The 11787-nt window shown below is 46.3% G+C and overlaps 1 long non-coding RNA gene across 1 annotated transcript in view; it reads right to left on the minus strand.

The window, feature by feature from the left end:
- Positions 1-1303: 1303 nt before the first annotated feature.
- Positions 1304-11787, minus strand: part of LOC137541277 (uncharacterized) — an 11136-nt gene continuing 652 nt past the window's right edge. Inside the window, exons 2-3 of the long non-coding RNA XR_011025116.1 lie at positions 8249-8575; positions 1304-1793 (exon numbers count right to left, since the gene is read on the minus strand). This is a non-coding gene — a long non-coding RNA (uncharacterized lncRNA). The remainder of the gene's footprint in view (positions 1794-8248; positions 8576-11787) is intronic.

Genomic DNA, 11787 nt, shown 5'->3' on the forward strand with positions numbered 1-11787 from the left:
CGTTACTGTAAGTAACGCTCAGTACCGTAGCAACACACACGCTACTCAAAAGGTGCAGTATCTTGCGTGTGTGTATCCAAAAGGAGGGTTGGTATCCTTCCATTGTTTTGAGATGAGACAACGGGAAGTTGTCAGGTAAATGATTTTACAATTGTTGATATGATGCCTTCAATTTTGGCAGTGGAAGGGCCAACAAACAAAATCCAATGATCTTTACTAACGACCCTTATTAGAATTTTGGGCTGAAAACATTGACTCTGCTGCCCCTCAGGTGGTGTGGGGTGCATACAAGGTAGTGGTTAGGGGAGCTTTCGCCGTGGGCAGTGCGACAGTTAGGGAACAAAGTAAGATTACATTATATAAAGCAGAAGAAGCCGTTGCATGTGCAGAACAGGAATAAATAACTACGAAGAACGGTGAATCTAAAGATAGATAGAAATCCACTCTGGTTCCATGAAACTGAAACAAGTTTGTATAGATGAGTGGCGATTCTACTGGCACACTTAATTGGAGAGAAGAGACATATATCACATATCTCCTCTATATATACAATAAACATGGTGCCCTGGATCATACTGCAAGCAAAATCAATTGAGTATTCTCAGACTATTATGCAACCTTGTATGCATCAATGGATGAATATACTGCAGGTCAGCTGGGGCTATACTTGGACTTATTTGAGTTTCCATGACTTAGCGACTCAGATAAGGAAGCTCTGGAAGTGGACATTGTCAGGGAGGAGCTGGATGAGGCATTAGAATCTATACCTCCAAATAAGTACCCTGGGACTGATAGGTTGCAGACGGAATTTCTGAAACGGTTTAGAGGTACACTAACTAGGATCCTGGGATCTGGGCAGATGTGGGCATATTGAGACTGAGTGGTATAGTACAGGATGACCAGCTACTGTCCTTTGACCAACATAAATCTACATACCAATTAAGGTAACCAATAAATATTTTTTAGGCATATTTAACTTTGCAATGCCTTTCAATCTGAGTTTGCCCTAAAGGGTGGTACTCTATCAATGACTTACTTTTCAATGGAAGCCATGCAGCCATTGAAATTCTCCCTCAGTCCTCGTCAACACTATATAGGGTTATATTACCAGTCACCTCAGGAAAAATAGACTTGAACTCTTGCACTGGGCAGAAGGAAAACAGAGAGAAATGCACCCTGTATGTATTTAGAGAGTTTAGCCTGTCTAATTCCCCCTCATCTGTGCCTAAGCACAAGTTGTAATTTGATCCCTTAGCTGTGTCAGCTGACTGCCGCAACAGAGTTCATTTGTAAACACAGGATGTTGCAGGATTTGTTTATTGCAGGATTTGTATCCGCTGTAACAGAAATGTTTTTCTTTAAATGTTATTATGCTGTTGCTTATTTTTTAGAACCAAGATGAAGTTCAGATCTGCTTTAAGCACATCAGGCCCAGAATAAAGCAAGTTTATGATCAATTTTCCACAATCTAAAAGGAAGTGATCACTGCTGGTCCTGAACAATTAAGTCCACCTGAAACCTGGATCACTGGGGTTGGATATTTGTGTTCCAGTGTTGGTTCAATATCACATTTTCATGGAAACAGCCCTCATCACCTGACACTCCCCCAGTGTAGGTCTTCTGAAACAGTGCCAGCGGGCAAAGCTTCAACAGGCCGGTCTGTAATGTTTTTGGAAGCATCTGTTCAATGACTGGTCAGCTGAAAGAACTGTCAGCTAGCCTCTGGCAGCTAGTAACATAGTGTAATGACTACAGTCAGCTTTACTGGAACAGGAAGGGAGTGGAGATCTCATCTATGGAGACAAAGAGTAAATAAAAGGCAATAAATATCAATCTTAAAACCTTCATACACAAGCTAGACGATCTTCAGCCGTTGTTTGGCAATAAATAGGGGAGGGAACCTTGATGATTGGTGAGTTGGCTTAATTTTAGAATGCTGCAGCATTTATGGATAACTCGGACCCCCCATTTTATTTGGTAGGTTTCATTGCTGTGTGTTTTGCATTGTTGTGAGTGTACACTTTGAGTGCAACAGTTAATACTGTTTTTCAGTTGATGAGCACAGTCTCGCCTGACTAGTGAGTGTACAGCTTCCCCTAGACATTATCTAGCAATCCTTCTCATCAATTGCTAAACAAGCGATGACAAATGGGTGCATTGTTTTTCTACTTACCCTGCCCTGCCAGATATTACTCACCTGCATGGGCGTCCGCAGAAAATTTTCCGTAGGGAGAGGGGGGGGGGGGGGGATGGGTGCAAAAAGGGGGAGGTGGGAGTCATGCGCGCCACACTGAAAAATGGGCGTGGCCATGAACTTAAATGTGGGTGTGGTCACAGGCGGAGCCAAATTTACATGAACTTAGCAATGGTGGCACATTAGACTAGGGCTATGGTGGGGAGAGAGAGAGAGAGAGAGAGAGAGAGAGAGAGAGAGAGAGAGAGAGAGAGAGAGAGAGAGAGAGAGAGAGAGAGAGAGAGAGAGAGAGACACAGCTGAGAGAGTGAGTAAGAAGGTGAGTAATTCCTCTCCGCCCGCTGATGCCCGCTTCTGTTTGCTACTGCTAATTTGGAGGGGGGGGGGGGGGGGAGCGCAAGAAGGAAAGGACCCAGGTGAGGGAGTTGAGGGGGGTCTGGCCCCCTCCCCGCCGCTGTCCGCGCTGCCCCTCCTTCTGTGTTGCTTCCCCCTCCTGCGGGTTCAGGTGGCTGAGGGGGGGGGGGGGCAGCAGCTGGCCAGGGGGGGTCGCATGCCCCATTTTGCTCAACGGACGCCCATGCTCACCTGTGTGCCACCCACTGTCTCTTCCCCCTTTCTAATGAAGAGTACTAATACATTGAAACATAGCCATAACAATTGATCCACAGTCATTAGGGGCAATATTAACTGACCATGTGTATGCACCAGGGCAGCCATCAGGGGGGGACAACTAACACTGCAGTGAGGGGCCCAGGGCTTCTGGGGGCCCTGGGCCCCCCAAAGCGCTGGAAGGGCCGCATGTGCTGGCTGCGGGCCTGTGGCTCACTAACCAGCACACCACACTCCAGCACTGAGAAAAGAGTGACATCAGGTCTTAAACGTGGGGAGCAGATGAGTGAGCCCGCTACATCGGACTTTCTATACTGGGGCTGCAGCACCACCTATATCTGGCTACAGGCTACCTATACTGGCCCACCACCTATACCTAGCTACCTAAACTGGGACACCACCTATACCTGGCTACCTATACTGAGGCACCACCTATACTTGGCTACTTATACTGGGGTGCTTGTAGCTTGCTACCTATACTGGGGACACCTGTACCTAGCTAGGGCAGGGGGATGAGCTGAGACAGAAGGGGACAAGAGGTAACACAGGGGGATAAAAGAGGCACAGGGGGAACAGAGGTGGACAAAAGAGGCACAGGAAGAAAAGAGATGAGATGGGAACATGAGGTGAAACAGAAGGACACAAAAGAGGCACAAACTGAGGTGAGACAGAGGGGGAATAAAGAGGCACAGGAAGAAAAGAGGGGGACAAAAGAGAACGAATAAAAGATAAGAACGGACCTAAAAGTCCCTATCTCATTTGTTAACCGGGGACTACCTGTATTTTGCTAGTATTTGGCTCCACCCACAACATGCCATGGTCCCGCCCACCGTTTGCTGCATCATGCTGTGCATGCCACTTTCTTCAGTGTTTGAGCCATGCAGATTTTTCGCAACAGCGCACTTTGTGCACGGACACAGGGATGGGGTGGCCAGTGGGTGGGCCCAGGCCTGATGATGTGTGAGGGGCCCCAAAATTTCTGATGGCAGCCCTGGTATGCACCTTAACTGGTCCACATTCTATCCATAACTAGTAAAACACACGGGAGGCTGAAAGCAGTAAATTCACTACCTACAGCCACTTCTGTGCACCAGCTGGGCGCTTGCGAGTGCTCGGCATGGGCAGGAGAGGTGTGGCCACAGCTTTCAGTCACATCTATAAGACTTCCATCTCAAAGAGGCCCAAGGCTGGACACCCACTTGCTTTTGCAAAAAATCACTCAAAAGCTGAAAGTGATTTTGCAACTGTAAAAGGAGCGATTCCAGAGCAAATTAGAAGGAAGTGACTTTAGACCATCACTTTCCTCTATGAGATCGCTCCAAAAATCGAGCAGGGATGGTGCAGGACTGGCAAATGCGATTACGGCAAATAGCAGTCGCTCTGTGGGCTCCCCTTCATTAACTTTAATCAGCCTAGCGCTTTTGGAATTGCCAGGGATTTCAAAGCAGGGCTAAAATCGCTGAAGTGGGCTATAGCCCTTAGGTAGGCGTCACACTTGTCTATTTTTAATGTACATTTTCTGCACAGAAAAACAGATTTAAAGAGGAACTCCAGTGAAAATAATGTAATAAAAAGGTGCTTAATTTTTACAATAATTATTTATAAATGATTTAGTCAGTGTTTGTTCACTGTAAAATCTTTCCACTCCCTGATTTACATTTAGACATTTATCACATGGTGACATTTTTACTGCTGGCAGGTGATGTCACTGGAAGGAGATGCTGCTTGCATTTTTGGCAGTTGTAAACAACAGTTATTTCCCACAATGCAACAAGGCTCCCACAGTGTGATGTCAGTACCTCAGTGCTGTGAGGCGCTGACATCACACTGTGGGAGGGGTTTTACCACAAAATCAGAGCCCCCTGATAATTCGTTTGAGAAAAAGAATAGATTTCTCATGGGAAATGGGGTATCAGCTACTGATTGGGATGAAATTCAATTCTCGGTTACAGTTTCTCTTTAAACTGAGAACTTATGTTAATCAATAGTTTAGTTCACACTTGAATGAGCTGATGTGAAAAACAAAAAACAAAAAACGCACATAGTATGCAGGAAAAAATGTGCTAAAAAAACTGAAAGCAATTGTGACCCCTTTAACATTCACTCGTCAGGTTCACTCTTAAAGGTACACTATCTCAGAAATTTTCACATTCTGCTTCCCTTATGATAATTCATGAACTGGCAGCAGCAGCACTGGAAAAATCCTCAATATACTGTAGTTTGAGTTAAAAACAGAAATGTTAAGTTTTCTGACATGACATCTCCACTCCAGAAACTGACAAGTCAGCAGCTGTGTGTAAAGTATTGGCTGGTCATTTGGAAAAGAACCCATCAGCAGAACTGTTTACAGATTAGGAGCTGTCACATATTTTTAGACATAATGCATACCTCCCAACTTTTTGAGATGAGAAAAAGGGACAGTTAAGCCACGCCCCTGCCACACCCCTAGTCACGCCCTCACCGCGCCTCTAGTCACACATGCCATAAAGATTTCATAAGAAACATATATGTTGTTTTAGAATTCAAACCACACTGGTCCTTTCTATCCTTGTTCATTTTCCTTCATAGTAACATTTTAAAATTAGTAATATATCAATTTAAAGGATGGGAATAAAGTTTAGAGTCAATCAAACAAATTTTTAGTATAGAAATGTATATAATTACATAGAAAGAGGGACAAAGTCCTGAAAGAGGGACAAATGAGGGTGAAAGAGGGACAGAGGGACAGGGCTCCCAAAAAGGGACTGTCCCTCCGAAAAAGGGACAGTTGGGAGCTATGCATAATGTAATGAGGATTTTTATCCTGCTTCTGTCATACTAAAGATTATATGTGTTGTAATATGTTGTTTTTTTCTCACTACTATATAGCAGACCTTTACATGCAGGCAGTGGTGTACCTAGGGCATTTGGCACCCGGTGCTGGGTATTAAAAGACACCCCCCCCCCTAAAAAAAATGGGCGTGGCCACAACCCGTGGCGTGATTCGCTGCAAAAATGGGTGTGGCCATGACCAGATGAGGGCGGAGCTAACTGTAATTTAAAGTATTAGCTAGTATAGTTGCCCCAGTATAGCTAGTATAGTTGCCCCCAGTATAGCTAGTAGTTTCCCCCAGTATAGCTGCCCCCAGTGAAGCCAGTATAGTTGCCCCCAGTGAAACTAGTTGCCCCAATGAAGTTAGTATAGTTGCCCCCAGTATAGCTAGTATAGTTGCACCCAGTATAGCTAGTATAGTTACCCCCAGTATAGCTAGTATAGCTGCCCCCAGTATAGCTGGTATAGTTGCCCCCAGTATAGCTGGTATAGCTGCCCCCCAGTATAGCTGGTATACCTGCCCCCAGTATAGATGGTATAGTTGCCCCCAGTATAGCTGGTATAGTTGCCCTCAGTATAGCTACCCCCCAATATAGCTAGTTTAGTTGCCCCCAGTATAGCTAGTATAGCTGCCCCCCAGTATAGCTAGTTTAGTTGCCCCCAGTATAGCTGGCCTGGTATAGCTGCCCCCCAGTATAGCTAGTTAGTTGCCCCCAGTATAGCTAGTTTAGTTGCCCCCAGTATAGCTACCCCAGTATAGTTGCCCCCAGTATAGCTGCCCCCAGTATAGCTGGTATAGTTGCCCCCAGTATAGCTGGTATAGTTGCCCCCAGTATAGATGCCCCAGGAGGGGAGGAAGCAGCGCTAGAAGGAGGGGCAGTGGCGGCAGCGGTGGGGAGGGGGGGAAATATCCCCCCCCCTCCCTCACCTGGGACCCCTCCTTCTGCCTCTCTACCCCTCCATAGAGTAGCGGTGGCAACTGCGGGCTCGGCGACGGGGAGACATGCGCAGAATTACTCACCACGCCACGTTCCAAGCGCCGACAGCGTCATGTCGTCACAGATCTCCGCCTTCAATGCCGCCCACTGTGCTTCCGCTAAACAGGAAGCACAGTGGGCAGCATTGAAGGCGGAGATCTGTGACGACATGACGCTGCCAGCGCTTGGAACGCGGGAGTGGTGAGTAATTCTGTGCATGTCTCCCCGCCGCCGAGCCCACACTTGCCACCGCTACTCTTTGGAGGGGGAGAGAGGCAGAAGGAGGGGTCCGAGGTGAGGGAGGGGGGGATATTTCCCCCCTCCCCACCGCTGCCGCCACTGCCCCTCCTTCTAGCGCTGCTTCCCCCTTCCTGCTCTGCTGCTGTGGGGGGGTCGTGGCGACACCCCCCTAGCAGTCTGTCACTCGGTGCGCCACTTCCCCCTGCGCACTACAGTAGGAACGCCACTGCATGCAGGGCAGATTAATAAACTGCTGATATGGTGTGATTATCCTGCTCTCATGCCACACCAAATCTGAAAGTAGCCTAAACGCTACCCCATCTAAAGCCAAAAATAAATAAATAAAAGCAGGGCTAGTGCTGACTACTTCCACACTGCTCTGCTACCTGCAGATGCAGTTTTCTTCAGTGTAGTTGTATACATGGGCCCCTCCCTTCCCAAGTGCCTGTTTGCCTGTTACTATACTGGGACCTAGGCATAGCTTCCACAGACATACATAAGGTGATGCTAGTGCCACTTAAAGCAAACTTGTGACTTTTAAAAAATAAAAAAAAATACCAATTTTAGTAAAGGGTTGAACCCATCGCTCGTTCCTGGGACCCCCTTCTTCTTCACAGCCACGCTCCCGTCTGTGAATGAGGTCGGCCACACTGTATAGGCACACTGACGGCTTGCACAGAGCTGCTTGTGCACAGAGGAATAATCCGTCATTGGGTGGCTCCATGCTACTGCGCAAGCATGCTTGTACATGGATGGGATCATGGTCACGCGAACCTACTTGACAAGTCCTTGTCGAATAGGTTCAGAGGGTCCCAGCAATGGCGCGGTGAGCTTTGAGGGGTGTGGGTAAAGCCTCTGCATTATTAATCTCCATGATTAGTTAAGTTCCAAGAGAGGAGGTGGTAGACAAAGTGAGTGCCATGCCCAAAGGCCGCATGCAAGGAACTTGGCGAGCAACTGCAGAGGTTTTGCCCCACGCCCAAATTTCCCGGCGCCCTTTTCACATGCATGCCCTAAGACTGCACGGCTGTACAGGCCTTGCTATTCAGTCTCTCCCTGCCTGCTCTGCACTGTTGGCTACCCTACCTGCCCACCCAGCAACCTCATCCAGGAGGCCAGCTTTCCTGTCTCTCTATTCGACACACTCAGTACTTCTCCTTACCCAGCCATTGAGACGAAATTCTCTGTAGCTTCAGCTTAGATCAGCTGCATCAGCCTTATTCAGGGCACTCTGACCATGGTTTGGGGCACGGGGCCCAAATCTGAGTCCAAGTGGCACCATTGGTGTATTTTTGCAATTGCTGCTGATAATTTTGGTGTATCTGCTACTTATTAAGCTGCAGCATGTCTCTCAGCTGCTGATCATGTTACTGTTGATGCTGTTATTGCTGCTGGAGATACTGGCTGAAAAGCTTACCTGGGTCTTCATCATGCCCAGGAGATCAACAGCTGCCTCTTCCATGGGGCATCAGACTCCCTTTCAGATGGTGTTTTCAGGGCTTCCCATGTGGAATGACTTCTCCCAGTCTCCTCAAAGGCATTTAGTCCCTCTTCTGAAATCTCCTTTGTCGTAGGCAGTGGGCTGGGCTTGGGATGAGCTGCAATCAGCATTGGTTCAGCCTGGTGACCACGGGACTGCTGGATTGGTTGAAAGAGGCTTCTGGCCATGTGATCTTGGTGTCTACTTCCTGGTTGCAAGAGTTGCCCTTCATCTGTCTCCTCTTCCACGAAGCTATCCTCCGTTCTGTAGAAAATGTATTTAGAAATTAGATATCCAGTGTGCTATAAATATTCAAATCTTAACAGGAAGGCCAACATCTTTGTATGGCACTATGAAGTCCTACTGGATGCTCCTCTCCCGCTACGTTGACCTCGCTACTTTATTTTAACTATAAAAAATATTTTAGAATTGATCAGTTGACACTGGTTTATATTGATTATAATTTTATTTATGTGGCTTATTTATGTAGCTGTGAAGTCTTATGGTAGAAGTCTTATGGTAGTACAAGTGAACACTTGCTTACACCTAATGCTGCAAGAAGAAAAGCTGGACCTCCCGGATGACAATCCATGGCTTGGCACAGCTTCCCTGGTCTATCCTTATGTTCTGTGGGTAGCTGAGAACCTTGCATTATCTCACCATGTTATGAACATACCAACAATATCAGACCTAGTGGGGCATGCCGGATGGTCAAATATGCTTTTGGTATCCTAACCAATTAATGGAGGATGTTCCATAAGCCCCTATAACTGAAGTTGGACAATGTCATTACAGTTGTTAAGACTGTGTGCATTCTCCATAAGTCTGGATGACGAAGGCTACAATATCGACCATCTGGACAAAGACTAGCTACCACCCACTAGATAGAAGATATGCAAGCCAAGCAGAGATAGTATAATTACTGTACATATTATTTATGTCCCTGTATAGATTCTGTTTTGTTTATATGGTATTATTGTTCATGCTTTTTCATGTTCATCTCAGCAGAAATAGCCACCACGCATCTACAAAACAAGAAGCTATCAACATATCACACATGAAGTGTATTTATAATTTACTTTTTTTGCCCTCAGTTTCTAGGGTAAGGAGTCTTAGGGCTGGGGCCAAATCACAGTCTCTCATGTGGAATCACTCCAATTGCCTTTGATCATTAGCCTGGCACTGTTAGAATCGCCAGCAATTCCAAACAGCTTCTGTTGGTCCCTGTTCTCAGTCCGCAAGAGGTGTTGAACAATGTCCTTCCAGAACTGAAGTGTGCTTGTAACATTTTTGTGATCAAGGTAAGCCTTTTTCTAGAGTTTGGGATACACATGCACTCTAGGTCCATTACACTAAACTAGGCAAAACAAATAAAATAAATGCATGAAAAGTCAGAAAAATTATGCCAGTATGCTTGCTGTCTGTACTTCTCTGTCTTCCTTCTGTCTCAAGATGATGTGGAACAAGAAGAGCCTAAATGGGAAATGTGGTGTCTGCACTTATGTTGTATAGCAATTTGGGTAATACAGTGCACAGAGAGAGAAAGTTGATGGACAGTTAGGACTACATTTTGAGGGCCTATATGAATGTAAAAAAGGTAGAGACAGGTCTAGGTAGGACAAAGGAGAAAGTTCTACAAAGATGAGGGAGTGCTAAAGAAATTTGGTACCTGTGAATGGCAACAGGTTATGGGTGAAGAGGACTTCAGTACGACACTGAAGGCGCAGAGAGGCAATATGGAACGAGTTTTTCCTTCAGGAAAGTTGAAGTAATCTAAACATAGGAAAAGAGGATTCCGCTTCCTTTTTCCTTTAGTATCATCTCTTCAGCTACCAGCTATGGTAATCCCCTACTTCCTGGGTGAAGGAACCCTACTCCAGGTGTACTGTACTGCTCCAGCAGTCTGGACCCTATCCTCATCCCACAACTTTCTCCCATAAGTATCAACAATGTGACTGTGTGGCCAGTTCTAACTTTACTCACAAAAAAAACAGGTCTCAGTACCCTGTCTCCAGAAGAGTTTGGGGCCTCGACCTGCATAACATGGAAATCAGGGACATATTATGGAGACGGGAAGGGGAGTAGCAGTGGAAAGCTGAGACATATTATAGTGGGCCCTAAAAAGCTGAGGCATGCCATGGAGGGCACTACAAAGCAGAAACACACCATGGAGGACACTGGAAAGCTTGGACACACTATGGGGAAAAGTGGGGACTAAAAAGTTGAAAGGCAACTGGAAGCAAGGGCATAGCAATCACCCCTGCCATCGCAGGAGGGCCCAGCTTTGGGGGGCCCTCCACCTCCCTCTTCTCAACTGCAAGTTCAGCCAATCAGCAAAGAAACCTCCCAATTCACTCAAGGAAACCGTGAGCAGGAGTGTGTGTAATTTCTTCCAGCTTCCATAGGCTGCTTCACAGCAGAACACTCTGCTGCCATTCGCCGGCTCCCAATCCCATGGGGTTCGGGGACAAAGGGGGCCCCATGCTATCATTTTTGCAGGGCGGGGGGGGGGGGGGGGGGGGCATATTAAGTCTAGTTATGCCCCTGACTGGAAGTTAGGTATACAGTGTTCGGGCACTGATAAGGTGAGAGTGTGCACATTATGCAAGGCACTTTAAAGCAAAGACACACCATGAGGAACACCAGAAAGCTGGGACATGACCAGTGATGTAGCTAAGGAGCTATGGGCCCCGATGCAAGTTTTACATTGGGCCCTCCCAAGTACTCTATACATAACAATTGATATGGTGCACCGAAACTTGCCAAAGACAACCAGTGTTAGAGGCGCAAGAAGGGGATGGGGAAAAGTTTGTTAATGATTGCTACTATTTAAAGAATCTATAAAGTGATTACCAGCACAGGACCAATAAAGTGCTAATGCTGCAGTTGAGGAAGGCCCCTTGGGTCCAGATGCGGTCGCAACCTCTGCACCCCCTATTGCTACGCCACTAGACACGACAGGAATATGAGGAAAGCTGGGACACTATGAAGAGCACTGGAAAGTGAAGAACTGGAAAAGGTGCAAGGTTAGAAAGCTATGATAAATTATGGGAAACTATAAATCTGACACATTTAAAGGAGAACTGCTTCATGATCTGGATAGGTTAAAAAAAAATAAATTATATATATATATATATATCACGGTGGCATAGTGGTTAGCTCTCTCGCCTTGCAGCGCTGGGTCCCTGGTTCGAATCCCAGCCAGGGCACTATCTGCAAAGAGTTTGTATGTTCTCTCCGTGTCTGCGTGGGTTTTCTCCAGGCACTCTGGTTTCCTCCCACATTCCAAAAACATATGGATAAGTTAATTGGCTCCCCCCAAAATTGGCCCTAGACTACAGTACTTACACTACATAATATAGACATATGGCAATGGTAGGGATTAGATTGTGAGCTCCTTTGAAGGACAGTTAGTGACAATATATATATATACAGTGTACAGCGCTGCGTAATATGTCAGCGCTATATAAATAATA

The sequence above is a fragment of the Hyperolius riggenbachi genome, chromosome 12 (assembly GCF_040937935.1).
Source record: "Hyperolius riggenbachi isolate aHypRig1 chromosome 12, aHypRig1.pri, whole genome shotgun sequence".
NCBI lineage: Eukaryota > Metazoa > Chordata > Amphibia > Anura > Hyperoliidae > Hyperolius > Hyperolius riggenbachi.